The 20,710-nt window shown below is 45.0% G+C and overlaps 1 long non-coding RNA gene across 1 annotated transcript; it reads right to left on the reverse strand.

Moving 5' to 3' along the window:
• Positions 1-784: 784 nt before the first annotated feature.
• Positions 785-19,483, reverse strand: LOC117530720. The gene is made up of 3 exons (XR_004566435.1): positions 18,849-19,483; positions 10,931-10,935; positions 785-795 (listed from the first exon to the last, which is right to left on the reverse strand). It is a non-coding gene; the product is annotated as an uncharacterized LOC117530720 (long non-coding RNA).
• Positions 19,484-20,710: the final 1,227 nt, after the last annotated feature.

The raw sequence follows: 20,710 nt of genomic DNA on the forward strand, positions 1-20,710 counted from the left end.
CTGCTGTCAATAAGACAGGGGCGTCGGAGCGCAGCCGAGTATGCAGTCGACTTCCGCATCGCGGCAGCGAGAGCCGGCTGGAATACTGTAGCGCTCCGCGCTGCCTTTGTAAACGGACTGTCTCTTGTCCTTAAGGAGCACCTGGTGGCAAAGGACGAGCCGCGGGATTTAGACGGGCTTATCGACCTGGTAGTACGGTTAGACAACCGAATAGCAGAACGTCGACGGGAGCGAGACGAAGGGCGCGATCAGGCACAAGCCGTCCCTCTTCCTTCCGGGTCCGAAAAGGCGCCGTCTTCCCCATGCTCCAAAGCCAGAGCACTCCACGTGATGACAGCTCCCCCTGCTGACGTTGCTATGGAAACGAGCAGGGCCAAAAGAAAGTCAGATCACAGACAAAGGAGGCTGGCCCGTGGGGAGTGTTTTCACTGCAGCTCAACCGAGCACACAGAAAAACTGCCCCAAACGGTCAAAACAACAACACTCGCCCTTAGAGATGGCACCCTTCTTCCATTAATAACACACCAGACACAGCCCTTAGCACTGGTTGTGTCTGGAAACCACAGGGAGGAGATTGTGTTTTTTGTAACACCTTCTACCTCCAGAATTATTTAGGGTTATCCATGGATGATTAAGCACAATCCCCGGATCGACTGGCCGACTGGGGTTGTGGCTCAGTGGAGCGAAACCTGCCACCGGGAGTGTTTAAGATCCTCGGTCCCACCCGGTGCGTCTGCTAAAGAGGAGGTCCGAGTAACCCCCAATCTCACGGCGGTGCCGGCTGAGTACCATGATCTTGCTGACGTTTTCAGCAAAGATCTGGCACTCACGCTTCCCCCCGCACCGACCGTATGATTGTGCCATTGATTTGATCCCGGGGTGCTGAGTATCTGTCCAGCAGGCTGTACAACCTCTCACGTCCTGAGCGTGAATCAATGGAGACCTACATCCGGGACTCTTTAGCTGCCGGGCTAATCCGGAACTCTTCCTCCCCGTTAGGTGCTGGTTTCTTTTTTGTGGGCAAGAAGGACGGCGGACTCCGTCCATGCATTGATTATAGAGGGCTGAACGAGATTACAGTTCGCAACCGATACCCGTTGCCTCTATTGGATTCAGTGTTCATGCCCTTGCATGGAGCCAAAATATTCACTAAACTGGATCTTAGGAATGCTTATCACCTGGTTCGGATCCGGAAGGGAGACGAGTGGAAGACGGCATTCAACACCCCGTTAGGTCACTTTGAGTACCTGGTCATGCTGTTCGGCCTCACAAACGCACCCGCGACGTTCCAAGCTTTGGTAAATGACGTCTTGCGGGACTTCCTGCATCGGTTCGTCTTCGTTTATCTGGACGATATTCTCATCTTCTCCCCGGATCCTGAGACCCATGTTCAGCATGTATGTCAGGTCCTGCAGCGGTTGTTGGACAACTGGCTGTTTGTGAAGGGCGAGAAGTGTGAGTTCCACCGCACTTCTTTGTCCTTCCTGGGGTTCATAATCTCCTCCAACTCCGTCGCCCCTGATCCGGCCAAGGTTGCGGCGGTGAGAGATTGGCCTCAACCAACAAGCCGTAGGAAGCTGCAACAGTTCCTCGGCTTTGCAAACTTCTATCAGAGGTTCATTAAGGGCTATAGCCAGGTGGTTAGTCCCCTGACGGCCCTGACCTCCACAAAAGTCCCCTTCACCTGGTCGGATCGGTGCAAAGCCGCGTTTAGGGAGTTGAAACGCCGGTTCTCGACTGGGCCTGTTCTGGTGCAGCCTGATCCTAACCGCCAGTTCGTCGTTGAAGTGGATGCCTCTGACTCAGGGATAGGAGCCGTGCTGTCCCAGAGCAGGGAGTCCGATAAGGTCCTCCACCCTTGTGCCTATTTTTCCCACAGGTTAACCCCAGCTGAACGGAACTATGACGTTGGCAATTGGGAGCTCCTGGTGGTGAAAGAGGCCCTTGAGGAGTGGAGACACTTGTTGGAGGGAGCTGCGGTACCTTTCGTGGTTTTCACGGACCATCGGAACCTGGAATACATCCGGACCGCTAAGCGTCTGAACCCCAGGCAAGCCCGCTGGTCATCGTTCTTCGGTCGTTTTGACTTCCAAATCATGTATCGCCCCGGGACCAAAAACCAACGGTCCGATGCATTGTCCCGGGTGCATGAAGAGGAAGTCAAGACAGAGCTGTCAGATCCACCAGACACCATCATCCCCGAGTCCACTGTCATCACCACCCTCACCTGGGACGTGGAGAAGACCGTCAGGGTGGCCCTGACACGACACCCGGACCCTGGAGATAGACCCAAGGACAAGCTGTATGTCCCACCAGAAGCCAGAGCTGCAGTCTTGGACTTCTGTCACGGTTCTAAGCTCTCCTGCCACCCAGGGGTGCGAAGAACTGTGGCAGTGGTCCGGCAGCGCTTCTGGTGGACGTCGATGGAAGCCGACGTCCGGGAATACGTCCAGGCCTGCACCACCTGCGCCAGGGGCAAGGCAGTTCACATGAAGGAACAAGGACTCCTCCAGCCGTTGCCAGTGCCTCGTCACTCCCGGTCCCACATAGGCCTGGACTTTGTCACGGGTCTCCCTGCGTCCCAGGGTATGACCACCATTCTGACGATAGTGGACCGGTTCTCCAAGGCGGCCCACTTCGTAGCCCTCCCGAAGCTCCCGACGGCCCAGGAGACTGCAGACCTCCTGGTCCACCACGTTGTGCGTCTGCATGGTATCCCCATGAACATCGTCTCTGACCGTGGTCCCCAGTTCTCCTCGCAAGTCTGGAGGAGTTTCCGTAGAGAACTGGGGGCCACCGTGAGCCTTTCGTCCGGGTACCACCTGCAAACAAATGGACAGGCAGAGCGGGCCAACCAGGAGTTACCTCCGCGCACCCGACGGCCTGAAGTCACCATCTGGCCTGGATCGAGTACGCACACAACAGCCAGATATCATCGGTAACCGGCCTCTCCCCGTTTGAGGTGTGTTTGGGGTACCAGCCCCCATTGTTCCCAGTTGTGGAGGGAGAGGTCGGGGTCCCCTCGTTCCAGGCCCATCTCAGGAGGTGCCGTCGTTTGTGGCGCACTGCCCGCTCTGCCCTGCTGAAGGCCCAGATGAGGGCCAAGGACCATGCAGACCGCCGGCATACCCCGGCCCCTGCATACCAGCCTGGGCAGGAGGTGTGGCTCTCCACGAAAGACATCCCACTCCAGGTTGAATCCCAGAAGCTAAAGGACCGCTACATCGGACCATTCACCATCCTTAAGGTCCTCAGCCCGGCTGCAGTGAAGCTGAGGAGGTACTGCTGGCCCAACATCAGAGGGCGCCCTGCCTGAAGGTGGGCTTCAGGCACCAGAGGGCGAGATCGCCTCTCAGGAGCAACCAGGAGCACCGGTATTGACAGCTGTCACACATCCCATCATCATCACCTCAACCCATAAACGCTGGGCAGTGACTCCACCTCCCTGCCGAGAAATCAGCTTACCCGACAGGTAAACCTCTCAGCCGTTTCTGTGCCGTACGCACACGTTTTTGCATCTGAGCTTTTGCAGTTGTAACGTTCTTACATCTGAGCTTTTGCAGTTGTAACATTTTTGCATCTGAGTTTTTGCAGTTGTAACCTTTTGTACACTCGCAGCTTGTAGCTGAGTTTGTGGACATTGGAAGGAGATGGCGTACCCGCTCCTCACTCCTGAACTTATTAAGTGTTACATAAGGACCTGCACGTACTCTGTGCACCTGTGATCAGGAGGTGGAGGTTTTTCCCACCAGAAAGGAACTGTGTTTTTGCTGACTGTTTGCTGGGTGTTCACACACCCACCGTAACCTGTTTGTTCTTCCTGCCAGCAGTACCGGATCTGACAGCTGGAGGCAGTGGCCACCTGGGGACTCAGGACTTGGTGGCTCCGGTGTGTTGCAGGTCTCCGTTGGCAGTGGAACCGTGTGGGGCCCGGCTCTTCTCTGGACAGGCGTCTCCTATCCTCGAGCCTACCCACACGTCACCTTTGACATTGATTGACTGTTCTTAAACGCAGCATTTGTATTCAGTTGTGCACCTTTTCACAACATTAAATTGTTACCTTTTTCGCATCTCCATTGTCCGTTCATTTACGCCCCCTGTTGTGGATCCGTGTCATTCACTTTACCAACACAAACCATCTCAATCTCACCTCTCTGACTTTGTCTGCAAACTGTCCCACCTGAGCTGTCCCTCTGATATGTTCATTCCTCATCCCGTCTATCCTTGTCACTCCAAAAGAGAATCGCAACATCTTTAACTCTGCCTCCCGTCTTTTTGTTAGTATCACCGTCTGTAAGCCGTCTAAGCACTACTGTCTTGTAAAATTTTCCCTTCACTCTTGAAGATATTCTTCGGTCACAAATCACTCCTGTCACCTTTCTCCACCCACTCCACCCTGCCTGTACTCTCTTCTTCACCTCTCTATCACACTCTCCATTACTTTGGACAGTTGACCCCAAGTATTTAAACTCATCTACTTTCACCACTTCTACTCCTTGTAACTGCACTATTCTACTGGGCTCCCTGTCATTCACACACATGTACTCAATCTTGCTCCTACTGACTTTCATTCCTCTTCTCTCTACAGCATATCTCCACATTTCCAGGCTAGACTCAACCTGGTCTCTATTCTCACTACAGATCACAATGTCATCTGCAAACATCATAGTCCATGGAAACTCCTGTCTGATCTCATCCGTCAACCTGTCCATCACCATTGTGAACAAGAAAGGACAGAGCTGATCCTTGGTGTAATCCCAAATCCACCTTGAATGAATCAGTCATTCCCACTGCACATCTCACCACCGTCATACTAACCTTTTACATGCCCTACACTACCCTCACATACTTCTCTGCCACTCCAGACTTCCTCATACAATACCACAACTCTTCTCTTGGCACCCTGTCATGAGCTTCCTCTAAATCCACAAACACACAGTGTAACTCCTTCTGGACTTTGCTATAGTTCTCCATCAGTATTCTCAGAGCAAACATTGCATCTGTAGTGCACTTTCTTGGCATGAAACCATATTGGTGCTCACAGATCTTCACCATTTTTCTAAGCCTAGCTTTAACTACTCTTTTCCATAACTTCATACTATGGCTGACCAGCTTAATGTCTCTGTAATTACTGCCGCTCTGCACATCACCCTTAAAGAAGACACAAGAAGACAGTTACAGATGATAATTCTTAACAAAATGATTGTAATTGTAAAAATGAAATGGCAGAAGACCACCTAAAGAAAATTACACATAATCACCTAAAATAAATCATCTATTTCTAAAGGTGAACAGTGGGCCCACATTTAAATACACTGCATTTACTTATTTACAAGTATAAAGGTTAATTTGCCGCTGTTTATTATTTCTGAAGCTTTTAGATACACTAGTTATGGTGGGAAAAAAGCTCAAGGTCCCTCCATCCAAATGTGCCTTTTTTTTTGTACACAGGACAATATAAGCCTTATTTTGCTTCAAAATAAAACTGAAAATTTCTGTTCACTTTTTACTACAAAGCCTTTCGTTGGATATTGTCCTTTTTTACCAGTGCCTTTTTAAAATCACATAATAATAATAATAATAATAATAATAATATGTGCTATCTCCCAACTCACCAGAGGGAGGCAGCAGAGAGCTGAAAGTAAAAAAAGTAAAGGATACGTTATTCTTTCGTCTTTACTCTGCTTAAATCAGATTTTTGTTCCATTGTTTTTTTTCTTGGCATGAAACCATATTGCTGCTCACAGATCTTCACCATTTTTCTAAGCTTAGCTTTAACTACTCTTTTCCATAACTTCATATTATGGCTGACCAGCTTAATGCCTCTGTAATTACTGCCGCTCTGCACATCACCCTTATTCTTAAAAATAGGAACCAACACACTTCATCTCCGCTCCTCAGACATCCTCTCACTTCACAATATTTTATTAAACAATCTGGTTTGAAACTCCACTGCCATCTCTCCTAAACTTTTCCATGCCTCCACTGGAATGTCATCAGAACCAACTGCCTTTCCCTTCTTCATCCTCTTCCTAGCTGCCCTCACGTCATCCTTACCACTTTCTTGCACTTCCTGATTTACTCTCTCCACATCATCCAGACTTTTCTCTCATTTTCTTCATTTATCAGCTCCTCAAAATATTCCCTCTACCTTCTCACCACACTCTCCTCACTTGTCAGCACTTTACCATCTGTATCCTTTATAACTCTAACCCACTGCAGATCATTTACAGCTCTGTCCCTTTGTCTGGCCAATTGGTACAAGTCCTTTTCTCCTTCTTTCCTGTTCAAGTTCATACGCACCTCTCTATATGCCTTTTCCTTAGCTTTTGCCATTTCTTTTTCGCCTTACACCGCATCTCCTTGTACTTCTCTCTACTTTCTTCATCTCTTCGACTATCCCAATTCTTTTTCACTAACCTCTTTCTCCTTATGCTATCCTGGACTTCTTCGTTCCACCACCTAGTCTCCTTGTCTTCCTTGCACTGTCCAGATCTCACACCCAGTACCTTCCTAGCTGTCTCCCTCACCACATCTGCAGTACTTTTCCTGTTGTCCAAAATTTCTTCCCTTCCATCCAGTGCCTGTGTCACCTGCTTACTGAATTTTACACAACACTCTTCATCTTACAGCTTCCACCATCTGATCCTTTGTTGAGCTCTGTCTCTCTTCCTCTTCTTCACATTAAATTCATCCTATAAACCACCATCCTATGCTGTGAAGCTACACTATCCCCTATCATTGTGAATACCATATGTATAGCTAGAGGGTGGTTTCTTTTCTTACCCCCCCCCCCCCCCCCCCCCACACACACACAAAGAAACAAGGAGATTTTGTATTGATTTGATTTTGTATTCAATTGCACATTCAATCAGTCGACTTCAGAAAATGATTCAAATGGTTTGAAAATCTAAATGAAACTTCCGCTTCATAAAATGATCTGGAATTTCTTTAATTAAGTAACTGTTTCAGAAATTGACATAGTATTTTTGAAATGCTCAAAATGCCAAATTTTCGGCATACTTAGAATAAAAACTAAGTCTCTTTATAGCTGCTCCCTTGTTTGCACTTGGGGTCATCACAGCAAATCCAAGGTGGATCTGCATGTTGAATTGGCACAGATTTTACACCTGATGCGCCATAAAAGCGAACCGTTTTCTAAACCAGTTGAAAACATAATCATTCAATGAATGCCACTGTAGTGTTTCAAACATTTCAAAACAGTCATTTTCTGAACTATTTTGTTCGTGTTTGCAGCATTTCAAAACACTGAGTTATTTACTAAAATAATTGTTTCATTTAGCATACCAAGTTTTCATTTTCACTGAATCTGTACAACATTTTGAAAAATCCCTTTTGTATAACTATTGTGTCATTCAGTTTTTGGAGCATTCTGAAACAACAAATTATTTTCTATCTTAGGACAACCTCAATGTCTACCAAATGTCACTATTATATTGTTTAAAGCATTCTGAAACAGCAACACCAACTGTTTCGCTTAGTGTTTTAGGCATTTTAAGAAATTTAATCTTTTTCTAAAACAACTGCTTTATTTTGTGTTTTGTGCACTTACAAAAGTGAATCTTCAAAAGAAAGCTATTTTTTTCATTTGGTATTTTGAACTTTTTGAAGAGTGACTCGTGTTCTGAAGTAATTGTTTTGGAAGTAGTTTGAAACACAAAAACATTTTGCAAATCTGAGGTTAACTTTCCAAATCAGATGTTTTTAATTTAGTTTTATAATTTACATTTACAAAAATCACTTTCTGAAGCAATTGTTTCATTTTGTTTGTGGGTCATTTTAAACCACTTAATTGTTTTCTGATCCAAAGAATCCCCACAAGATGTTTCCTTCATAATGTTATGAGCATTTTGAAACACTGAATATCTTTATCACTTACCATTTTCTCCTGTGGAACCAGCTCCCAATTCAGATCAGAGAGACAGACACCCTCTCTACTTTTAAGATTAGGCTTAAAACTTTCCTTTTTGCTAAAGCTTATAGTTAGGGCTGGATCAGGTGACCCTGAACCATCCCTTAGTTATGCTGCTATAGACTTAGACTGCTGGGGGGTTCCCATGATACACTGAGTGTTTCTTTCTCTTTTTGCTCTGTATGCACCACTCTGCATTTAATCATTAGTGATTGATCTCTGCTCCCCTCCACAGCATGTCTTTTTCCTGGTTCTCTCCCTCAGCCCCAACCAGTCCCAGCAGAACCAGTCCCAACCAGTCCCAGCAGAAGACTGCCCCTCCCTGAGCCTGGTTCTGCTGGAGGTTTCTTCCTGTTAAAAGGGAGTTTTTCCTTCCCACTGTCGCCAAGTGCTTGCTCACAGGGGGTCGTTTTGACCGTTGGGGTTTTTACGTAATTATTGTATGGCCTTGCCTTACAATATAAAGCGCCTTGGGGCAACTGTTTGTTGTGATTTGGCGCTATATAAATTAAATTGATTGATTGATTGATTGATTTTAAAAGTCACCTCAATCATTTAGTTAATTTAGAGTTCGAGCCTTTCATAAGATTTAGTTTGGTAAGCATTCTGAAACTGAATCATTTTGTGAAATGCTGCTGCACCTCCAGCCACGACTCTGTAAAGCTCATCAAGTTTGCGGACGACACCACCCTCATCTGACTCATTTCGGATGGGGATGAGTCTTCCTACAGGAGGAAGGTGGACCGGCTGGTGACCTGGTGCAGCAGCAACAACTTGGAGCTCAACGCCCAGAAAACAGTGGAGATGATCGTGGACTTCAGGAAAGCCACAGCTCCCCCGCCCTCCCTTGCCCTCACCAACAGCCCCATCACCACTGTGGTCTGTCACAGCTTCCTCGGCACCACCATCACCCAGGACCTCAAGTGGGAGTCAACCATCAGCTCCCTCATCAAGAAGGCCCAGCAGAGGATGTACTTCCTGCGGCAGCTGAAGAAGGCCAAGCTGCCTGTCCAGCTGATGGTGCAGTTCTACACGGCCATTATCGAGTCCATCCTCTGCTCCTCCATCACGGTGTGGTACGCCGGGGCCACAGCCAGGGACAGACACAGACTGCAGCGCATTGTGGCCTCTGCTGAGAAGGTGATCGGCTGTAGCCTTCCATCTCTCCACGACCTGCACGTCTCCAGGACTCTGGGCCGAGCAGGTCGGATCACAGCTGACCCTTCTCACCCTGCACACGGTCTGTTCAAACCACTCCCCTTGGGCAGGAGGCTACGGTCCATCCGGACAAGAACCTCCCGCCATAAGAACCGTTTCTTCCCCTCTGCCGTTAGAGTCATGAACACCTCATAACTCAGTCACCTTAAGCTTAACTCTGTCACTTTATCATTTTATCACGGGTCACTTTAGACAGTGTACTTTGGTTTTTAATTGCACTCCTCCCACTGCACTGTTTTTTTCTGTTTCTCTGTTTTTCTGTTGCACACAGCCTTTCATATTTCATATTTCTTTTTTTTATCTTAGATTTTATCTTATTTTGACACATATGTTATATTTTATCTTAGCATTTTATCTCTTCTTAATGTTGCACCATTGTACCGAAGCAAATTCCTAGTCTGTGAATCCTGTTCACTGGCAATGGCAATAAACTTCTTCTGATTCTGATTCTGAAACCTGTTTCATATTGTCTCTCACTCATCACCCATCTTCACCAACTTATCCTCAATCAGGTCGCAGGTGCAACAGCTCCAGCAGGGGACACAAAACTTCCCTTTCCCGGGCCACACTGACTACCTCTGATCCTGAGGCGTTCCCAGACTAGTGTGGAGATATAATCTCTCCACCTAGTCCTGGGTGTTCCCCAGGGTCTCCTCCCAGATGAATGTGCCTGGAACACCTCTCTAGGGAGGCATCCAGGAGGCATCCTTACCAGATGCCTGAACCACCTCAGCTGGCTCCTTTCAACGTGAAGGAGCAGTGGCTCTACTCCGAGCTCCCCACGGATGATGGAGCTTCTCACCTTATCTCTGAGGGAGATAGCAGCCACCCTCCTGAGGAAGCCCATTTTGGCTGCTTATATCCACTTGTATGATTCTTTTGGTCATGACCCAACCCTCATGACCCCAAGTGAGAGTAGGAACGAAGACTGACCGGAAGATCAAGAGCTTTGCCTTTTCGGTCAACTCCCTTTTCGTGACAACAGTACAGTAGAGCGAATGCAACACCACCCCTGCTGCACCAATTCTCTGGCCAAACTCATGCTCCATTGTCCCTTCACTTGTGAACAAGATCCCGAGGTACTTGAACTCCTTCACTTGGGGCAAGAGCGCATTCCCTACCCAGAGTAGGCAATCCATCTGTTAATCTACAACCCCTGGCAAAAATTATGGAATCACTGGCCTCGGAAGATGTTCATTCAGTTGTTTAATTTTGTAGAAAAAAAACAGATCACAGACATGACACAAAACCAGTCATTTCAAATGGCAACTTTCTGGCTTTAAGAAACACTATAAGAAATCAGGAAAAAAAAATTGTGGCAGTCAGTAACGGTTACTTTTTTAGACCAAGCAGAGGGAAAAAAATATGGAATCACTCAATTCTGAGGAAAAAATTATGGAATCATGAAAAACAAAAGAATGCTCCAACACATCACTAGTATTTTGTTGCACCACCTCTGGCTTTTATAACAGCTTGCAGTCTCTGAGGCATGGACTTAATGAGTGACAAACAGTACTCTTCATCAATCTGGCTCCAACTTTCTCTGATTGCTGTTGCCAGATCAGCTTTGCAGGATGGAGCCTTGTCATGGACCATTTTCTTCAACTTCCACCAAAGATTTTCAATTGGATTAAGATCCGGACTATTTGCAGGCCATGACAGGAATGTTTTCACAGTTTTTGCTCTATGGCAAGATGCATTATCATCTTGAAAAATGATTTCATCATCCCCAAACATCCTTTCAATTGATGGGATAAGAAAAGTGTCCAAAATATCAACGTAAACTTGTGCATTTATTGATGTAATGACAGCCATCTCCCCAGTGCCTTTACCTGACATGCAGCCCCATATCATCAATGACTGTGGAAATTTACATGTTCTTTTCAGGCAGTCATCTTTATAAATCTCATTGGAACGGCACCAAACAAAAGTTCCAGCATCATCACCTTGCCCAATGCAGATTCGAGATTCATCACTGAAAATGACTTTCATCCAGTCATCCACAGTCCACGATTGCTTTTTCTTAGCCCATTGTAACCTTGTTTTTTTCTGTTTAGGTGTTAATGATGGCTTTCGTTTAGCTTTTCTGTATGTAAATCCCATTTCCTTTAGGCAGTTTCTTACAGTTCGGTCACAGACGTTGACTCCAGTTTCCTCCCATTCATTCCTCATTTGTTTTGTTATGCATTCTCGATTTTTGAGACATACTGCTTTAAGTTTTCTGTCTTGACGCTTTGATGTCTTCCTTGGTCTACCAGTATGTTTGCCTTTAACAACCTTCCCATGTTGTTTGTATTTGGTCCAGAGTTTAGACACAGCTGACTGTGAACAACCAACATCTTTTGCAACACTGCGTGATGATTTACCCTCTTTTAAGAGTTTGATAATCCTCTCCTTTGTTTCAATTGACATCTCTCATGTTGGAGCCATGATTCATGTCAGTCCACTTGGTGCAACAGCTCTCCAAGGTGTGATCACTCCTTTTTAGATGCAGACTAACGAGCAGATCTGATTTGATGCAGGTGTTAGTTTTGGGGATGAAAATTTACAGGGTGATTCCATAATTTATTCCTCAGAATTGAGTGAGTCCATATTTTTTTCCCTCTGCTTGGTCTAAAAAAGTAACCGTTACTGACTGCCACAATTATTTTTCTTGATTTCTTATAGTGTTTCTTAAAGCCAGAAAGTTGCCATTTGAAATTACTTTAGTTTTATGTCATGTCTGTGATCTGCTTTTTTTCTACAAAATTAAACAACTGAATGAACATCCTCCGAGGCCGGTGATTCCATAATTTTTGCCAGGGGTTGTAATAAAGGTTTCCTGTTGAGAACCATAGTCTCAGATTTAGAGGTGATGATCCTCATATTGTTTCATATTGTCATTTGAGAGTTTTTGAAACAATCATTTTCTGAAGCAACAATTTGCATCTCAAAACAGTGAATGATTTTGTAAAACAATTGTTCATGTTTTTAGAGCTTTTATACAGTGAATTATTTCATGACGCAAGGAACCTCCATCATTCATTCAGTGCCATATCTTAGAATTTCAAGTATTTTGCAGCTGTTCAGTACAGTGAGGGGCTGGGGGATGATTAGTGCGCTTGGTTTCAGTGCAGAAGGTTCTCAGTTCAAACCCCACCCCTGCCACCTTTCTCTATGTAATGTGGAATTGCGTCTTGTGCCAAATCAACGTGCAGATCCACTTTGGATCTGCTGTGGCAAAATCAAGCAAAAAACAAGAGAGCAGCCAAAGAGACTTACTTACTTCATAAAATGATTCCATTTTAAAATCACTCAAAACATCAAATGAAACAGTTGCTTCAGAGCACAGGTCGCTGTTTCAAAAGGCTCGAAACATGAAATGAACAATTTTCATCTCATCTCATCTTCAACCGCTTTTCCAGGTTTGGGTCACGGGGGCAACAGCTGCAGCGGGGGACCCCAGACTTCCCTTTCCCATGCCACATTGACCACCTCTGAGTGGGGGATCCCGAGGCGGTCCCAGGCCAGTGTGGAGATATAATCTCTCCACCTAGTCCTGGGTCTTCCCCGGGGTCTCCTCCCAGATGGACGTGCCTGGAACACCTCCCTTGGGGGGTGCACAGGAGGCATCCTTACCAGATGCCTGAACCACCTCAGCTGGCTCCTTTCAACATGAAGGAGCAGCGACTCTACTCCGAGCTCCCCACAGATGACAGAACTTCTCAACCTATCTCTAAGGGAGACACCAGCCACCCTCCTGAGGAAGCCCATTTCAGCCGCTTGTACCCGCGATCTAGTTCTTTCGGTCATGACCCAACACTCATGACCACAGGTGAGAGTAGGAACGAAGATTGACCAGTAGATTGAGAGCTTTGCCTTTTGGATCAGCTCCTTTTCATGACAACAAGGCCGTATTCCCTACCTGGAGTAGGCAGTTCATTGGTTTCCTGCTGAGAACCATGGCCTCAGATTGAGAGGTGCTGATCCTCATCCCAGCCACTTCACACTTGGCTGCGAACCAATCCGGTGAGTGTTGGAGGTCACCGGCTGATGAAGCCAACAGGACCCCATCATCTGCAAAAAGCAGTGATGAGACCCTGAGCCCACCAAACTGGAAACCCTCCTCCCCTCGACTGCGCCTCAATATCCTGTCCATGAATATCACAAACAGGATTGGTGACAAGGCGCAGCCCTGTCGGAGGCCAACCTCCACCAGAAACGAGTCCGACTTACTGCCAAGCACCTGAACACAGCTCTCACTTTGCAAGTACAGAGATTGGATGGCCCTGAGAAGGGACCCCCTCACTCCATACTCCCGCAGCACCTTCCACAGTATCTCCTGGGGTACCCATTCATACGCCTTCTCCAAGTCCACAAAACACATGTAGACTGGGTGGGCATACTCCCAGGCACCCTCCAGGATCCTTGTGAGAGTAAAGAGCTGGTCGGTTGTTCCATGACCAGGACGGAACCCCCATTGTTCCTCTTCAATCCGAGGTTCGACTATCGGCTGAACCCTCCTTTCCAGCACCCTGGAGTAGACTTTACCAGGGAGGCTGAGTAGTCTGATACCAATTTGCCATGGGAGACCCTACCAGGAGTACAAAGGCTCCAGACAACACAGCTCTTAGGTTCATAGCGGCACACAAACCTCTCCACCACGATAAGGTGATGGTTCCCGGAGAGGATGAACAATTTTACACAGCCTATTATAACCATCATCTTCAAAAGTAGAACATACTACAACCCCTATTCCAATGAAGTTGAGACGTTGTATAAAATGTAAATAAAAACAGAATACAGTGATTTGCAAATTCTCTTCAACCTATATTCAATTGACTACACCACAAAGACAATATATTTAATGAAGAAGAGGAAAGTAGCTGGTGCAACACAGAAGTAGGTGCTGAAAATCCTTGAAATCAGTCCTACCTGGTTGCACCAGATTTTGTGTGCTGTACAGAAGCGTGGAGAACTCTCCTTTTTTGTTCTACCAAATATTTAATGTTCCATCTGACAAACTTTATTGTTTTTGTGCAAATATTTGCTCTATTTGAAATGGATGCCTGCAACACGTTTCAAAAAAGCTGGGACAGTGGTATGTTTACCGCTGTGTTACATCACCTTTCCTTCTAACAACACTCAATAAGCATTTGGGAACTGAGGACACTAATTGTTGAAGCTTTGTAGGTGGAATTATTTCCCATTCTTGCTTGATGTACGACGTCATTTGTTCAACAGTCCGGGGTCTCTGTTGTCATATTTTGTGCTTCGTAATGCACCACACATTTTCAATGGACGACAGGTCTGGACTGCAGGCAGGCCAGTCTAGTACCCGTAGTCTTTTACTACGAAGCCACACTGTTGTAACACGTACAGAATGTGGCTTGGCATTGTCTTGCTGAAATCAGCAGAGATGTCCCTGAAAAAGACGTTGCTTGGATGGCAGCATGTGTTGCTTCAAAATCTGAATGTACCTTTCAACATTGATGGTGCCATCACAGATATGTAAGTTGCCCATGTCATGGGCACTAACACACCCCCATACCGCCAGAGATACTGGCTTTTGAACTTTGCGCTGGTAACAATCTGGATGGTCTTTTGTCTCTTTTGTCCGGAGGACACGATGTCCATGATTTCCAAAAACAATTTGAAATGTGGACTTATCAGACCACAGCACACTTTTCTACTTTGCGTCTGTCCATTTCAAATGAGCTCAGGCCCAGAGAAGGCGACAGCGTTTGTGGATGTTGTTGATATATGGCTTTAGTTTGCATGGTAGAGTTTTAACTTGCACTTGTAGATGTAGCGACAAACTGTGTTAACTGACAATGGTTTTCTGAAGTGTTCCTGAGCCCACGCGATAAGATCCTTTACACAATGATGTCGGTTTTTAATGCAGTGCCGCCTGAAGGGATCGAAGGTCACGGGCATTCAATGTTGGTTTTTGGCTTTGCCGCTTACGTGTACAACGTTCTCCAGATCCTCTAAATCTTCTGATTATATTATAGACTGTAGATGATGGAATCCCTAAATTCCTTGCAAATGAACATTGAGAAACATTGTTAAACTGTTGGACTATTTTTTCATGCAGGTGTTCATAAAGTGGTGATCGTCGCCCCATCTTTGCTTGTGAATGGCTGAGCCTTTTGAGGATGCTCCTTTTATACCCAATCATGACACTCACCTGTTTCCAATTAACCTGTTCAGCTGTGGAATGTTCCAAACAGATGTTATTTGAGCATTCATCAACTTTCCCAGTCTTTTGTTGCCCCTGTCCCAGCTTTTTTGAAACGTGTTGCAGGCATCCATTTCAAAATGAGCAAATATTTGCACAAAAACAATATTTATCAGTTTGAACATTAAATATCTTGTCTTTGTGGTGTATTCAACTGAATATAGGCTAAAGATGATTTGCTAATCATTGTATTCTCTTTTTATTTACATTTCACACAACAGAAATGGGGTTGTACATACATCGTATATACTATACTATACACATACTGTGTACTCCATTTTTGATGTTGAAAATATTATCAACTACACGCTACTTTCAGCAACTCTTGTTTTTCATCTTCCCTCATGCTCTCTTTGAGGTCCCAAATACAAAAGACGGAGAGGCCACGACAGGACCCCAGTGTATGCTGGTTGTCAAGGAGACAAGAAGACAGTGTTGGGTCTTTAAACTGCCTCAGAGGGGTGTGTGTGGCGTTCGGGGGAGTTGGCCTTATTTACATGGGAAGGGGACAAGGGAGAGAAGGGATGAAATACAATTTGTGAGCTGCTCTCTTGAGCTCTGGACTTCGGCTAAAATCATTTGGACATCAAATATTTACCAAGAAGAGCAAATCTGGAGCTTTATGTGGAGAACCACACACACACACACACACACACACACACACACACACACCACACACACACACACACACACACACACACACACACACACACACACACACACACACACACACACACACACACACACACACACACGGCAATGTAAATCAACCTGTCTTTTCCGGTCTCTCTCTCTCTCTCTCGCTCTCTTTCTCTCTCTCTCTCGCTGTCTCCCAAACACACTAATCTGTCTCCCACTCACACACACATAGACACAAGTGCACGTTGACTGTGAGCGCTGGGAGCTCTGGGCCCCAGGGTTGGCAATAGCAAGAGCTGACTGCAGAATACATTAGCTTCAGGAGTATTTTATGCCTGATCGGGGGAAAAAAACCCCATCAAACTTGACTAAAAACAGGAAAAACAGACATAAGTGTCCACACCCATCCAAACACACAAGCGCCCCCACCCATCCCCGTACACACACATTCTGATCCTGGCTCTCTTGTTTGCTATGTGTGAGCGCTGTCCTGCCATGAGAATGCTGCTTCCTGTCCAGAGGACAGTGAGCAGCAGTCACATTGTGTCCTTTCTGTGATTGGGGGTGGCTGCACAGGGCTGCGGTCGCAGCGCAGGCTCAAATCCAAGCCTGAAGTTCAGTATCACCCCAGACTCCACAAAGAAAGCAGGAAGGGCAGACAGAGGACAAATGAACCACCCACTGCTGCATTCACCATGGGAAACCCTATGTGCCTTTTCTTCTTACGGGGTAAAACTTCTAATGTGTGACCCCCCCCCCCCCCCCCGTCCCCACCTCCCCTCTCCTCCGCCCACAGTGTGGGTGCTGCAATCAGCTGAGCATACATGCAAGACTACTTTTAAAAAAGGGAGACCAAGCATTATTACCTCCACCAACTTACAGAGGAGATTTCTGGCCTAACGTTCTTTGGCTTTGTGATGTCACAAGGCAGGAATGTTAGAGATAAATGGACTGAAACATACCTCTTGTCAGCTTACTGGGAAGGGGTGAGGTTGGGCAATGACCCCCATGTGAATGTGTGCAATATAACACACAGACCACTTGCAAGGCCCCACAGGGCCCCCACAGGCTCAAATCTAATTTTGGATTACACCCGTCTGATTTTTTTTATCCCAATCTTTGATCCTCAAACTCATCTTTCACTGTGTTGCTGACCTTTGATCCTGATCCCCGAACATTAAGCCTCATAGGTGACCTTTGATCACCCATCTCTGATCCCAGTCACTGCCCTTTGTTCTCATTTGCTGACCTTTGATCCTAGTTGCTGTACTTTGATCTACCCCTTGATCAACACCACACACACACACACACACACACACACACACACACACACACACACACACACGCACGTACGTACGCACGCACACACACACACATGGTGCTTGGTGTTTACACAGATGTGGTCCAGCAGAAATCCAGAGCCTGTAGTGGGATGGGTCACATTCTGTCTGTCTGAAATAATGATGGTATTTGAAATTGTTGCTTTGATGGCAGCGGTATGCACCGAGTGGCCTTTTTTTTAGAGCAGAGTTTCCCAAACCAGGGTGCTTGCATTGGCGCTAGGAGGTGTTCAAGAGAAAATATGTAATGGCAGAAACCATCCAGAAAGTGTTTTCAACTCACACACCTGACATTGGTGTGTGAATGTGTTTTTGTGAATGGGTGAATGTGAGGCATAACTGTAAAGCGCTTTGAGCATCTAATGCATATGGAAAAGTGCTATATAAATGCAGTTCATTTACGATTTACCATTTCAAACTGCAAACAGACCTGCCTGTGGTTCAGTTTAAGCTGGAACCTCTTTTGGTCAGATCATATTTGGGTGTTTTGGTCTGGACTATGGTCTGAGGGAATGTGCAGTGCACTACACATTCACTTTGCTCCTGGCATTTCTGCACTTTATAAATTATTGTTTTTAAAGTTATGGTTTTTAAAATATATAAATGTATGAAATTAGACTTGCAGTTTTAATTAACTTATTCTAATTGAATTGTACATGTAGTTTTTTTGTTTTTTAACTGCGTGTCCTCCTTTGACTGAATTTGTGTAAGCTAACCTTCATGCTCAGATCATGTCAGTGTCCTTTTGTTTCCTGTCTTTTGTCTAGTCTGTGTCTTGTTGTAGTAGTTGGTGACCCCTATGTAATGTAGTCTGTTGTATTGTAAGCTCCTGTGATGTTTGTGTGTTTTTACTGTAAATTGTTTAATTCTTATAGTCTGTCAGGGAATACAGATGGAAATTAGCCCATGGCTATAATCTGACATATTTACACTTTATGTGTTTATTAATATGTGTTGTCCCTTTTAAATAAATAAATGAAATGAAATGAAATGAGGCAGCTTTTGCACCTCTTTCTTGTACAACACTGGTTATGGGGAATGTCAAAAGTGAGGGGTGCGCTAACTTAGGATATGCACAGGGGTATGTGACCTAAAACGTTTGGGAACTAATGAGCTTGATTTTTAATACCATGGCGTAGGAACTGGGGCTAGGGAGGCAAGTCCCACCAAAGTTTTATTAAATGTATGGATTTTGTGTCCCTGACTTTTTTCCTCCTCAACCAGTTTCCACATTGCATTTATGTGCACTTTATCAGTCGTACTCCTGGTCAGAACCAACAAAGACCCTTCAGAAAATCCCCACTGCACAAGCCGTGTGCTGTTATTTTGAAATGCAACTCAAGCATAATTCATTTTGACAGTTGTTACAAAACCAAATTAGCACACATGATTATACTCAAATGAATTTGAGCTGAAAGCTGTGTTGACATTATTGTGGCAAACTGTATTTTGTGTTTGCAGCAATTGCACGGAATGCAACCAATATCGTGAGGTGAACTGTAGTGAAAGGTTAAATTTGTTGAACTCTAACTGTACACAATGTTAACCTCTGTACACATAGCGAATGAATGAAGAGGCGTAATTACAATGGAGGCTTTCCAGAACTGTCCTCCAACAAATTAGTTTCCTCTCAAGAATAAAGTTAAAAGAAAATGAACGTGCATAGAGGGAGATGTTGCTTTCATTTTTCTTATAACTACGCCAGTACCTACTTGAACCAGTGCTGCCAAGTCCAACCTCAAATTTGTGTGAGGTCTTCTAAAGATATAATCATCTGCAGCAATGCGTGATCGTAAACATAATTTTCATAGACTCTGCCTGCTGTGGCCACAGTTAGAATCAAAACACATCAAGTGTTGAAGTTGTCAGCTGTCATACTGAGGGGACATTGTGTATCAGGTTTCACCTTGATATCAAAAGTTTTTGTCAAGATACTGGGTACACATCAAGCAGTCAAGCAGTTCCTAGACCTGCTCCGTCTTCGGAGACACAGGTTAAAAACATACGGTAAACATAGTAAGTCCTGCTAATGTAGTCAAGCTCATGACATGGCTAATGCTAGCCATGTTTAGCAATGGAAGCAAAACATAAGAAATGCGGTATATAGCGACACCAACAGTAAAAATTAGCATGTAACAATGTGAATACACCTTAACACTGCAATAAGTGGCCTTGGGCTACATTTTAGTAGTATTAGGGGATGCTAACGCTCAGCGACCACCATTAGCACACTCTCAGGAGCGCCACTAGCTTAGCTTATGGCAAGCTAAAAGTGGACTCTCGTTTTGGCCAAACTTCTGGCCAGTTTCTGTGTATTCTGTGTTAGTACGCGCCCTTAACATGCTTGATGAATTCCTGCGCAAAAAGTAGTTCCCAGATAATTCTGATATATTCCTGTGAGATAATGAGTATATATCATCTACACTAATTCTAAAATTTACCAGTAATAAAATTATAAAGATAACTGAAGTTTTGAGAGTGGCCATAATAAATATTTAAGAAACTTAAAGTTCATGAGCAATTTCACCTGTTATTGCTCAAGCACATTGTAAACATTGACACGATGGAGTTTGATGCGGAAGAGTTCAGAAAGATATGACTGGAATGTTTTGATTACTATTTACAGTTGGCGATAAAAGACTTGGGTGTTCGTGTTAAAGTCAGAACAAGAAGCTGCACAGAAAGAGATCTATCTGGGAAGAGACACATTCTGTGTGTTGTCACTCCAACGAGAGCGGTACGCTGACCAGGGTGGAAAAAGTAGTCCGGTGAGCTCAACCTGTGGGCGCAAGCTATCCCATAATGCCAAAATAGCAGAGATGTCGGTCCAATGAGAGCGGCACTCTGAGCAGGGTGCACCATTAGTGACTGTTTTAACCCCCCCCCCCCCCCCCCCCACACACACACACAAATGAAAAGAAAATAGTTTTACACATTTTTAAAAATATTTTTTAATGGGATGGACTATACTATTGTTATGTGTTTTTTTTATTTGCACATTCTGACTTCCAAACTATTGTTTTCATCTCTTTCCACAAATTTCTTTTGTGGGACAAGTTGATGTGCATATTTTCTTCTTTAACTAACCTCTTTGTGCCATATTTTGTTCACAGTCTGCTGGAATAATTTACTGTCATGGAATAATGAATTTTTTGTGTCTGATTTTTAGTCCACAGTATGCAGTATTCTAATCATGCTTCAGTTGTTGGTAGGTCATAAGCAGTTCTAAATCGGGTCTTGATGGGGCTATAGCCCCCCAGCAAATTTCACAAAATCTGACATAACCTGGTTAGAAAATTCAAAATTCTATGTTTTTAGCCTCATCAACTAAAACATCATTGTGACTGGTATGGTCCTACA

This window comes from Thalassophryne amazonica, chromosome 18 (genome assembly GCF_902500255.1).
Source record: "Thalassophryne amazonica chromosome 18, fThaAma1.1, whole genome shotgun sequence".
Taxonomy (NCBI): domain Eukaryota; kingdom Metazoa; phylum Chordata; class Actinopteri; order Batrachoidiformes; family Batrachoididae; genus Thalassophryne; species Thalassophryne amazonica.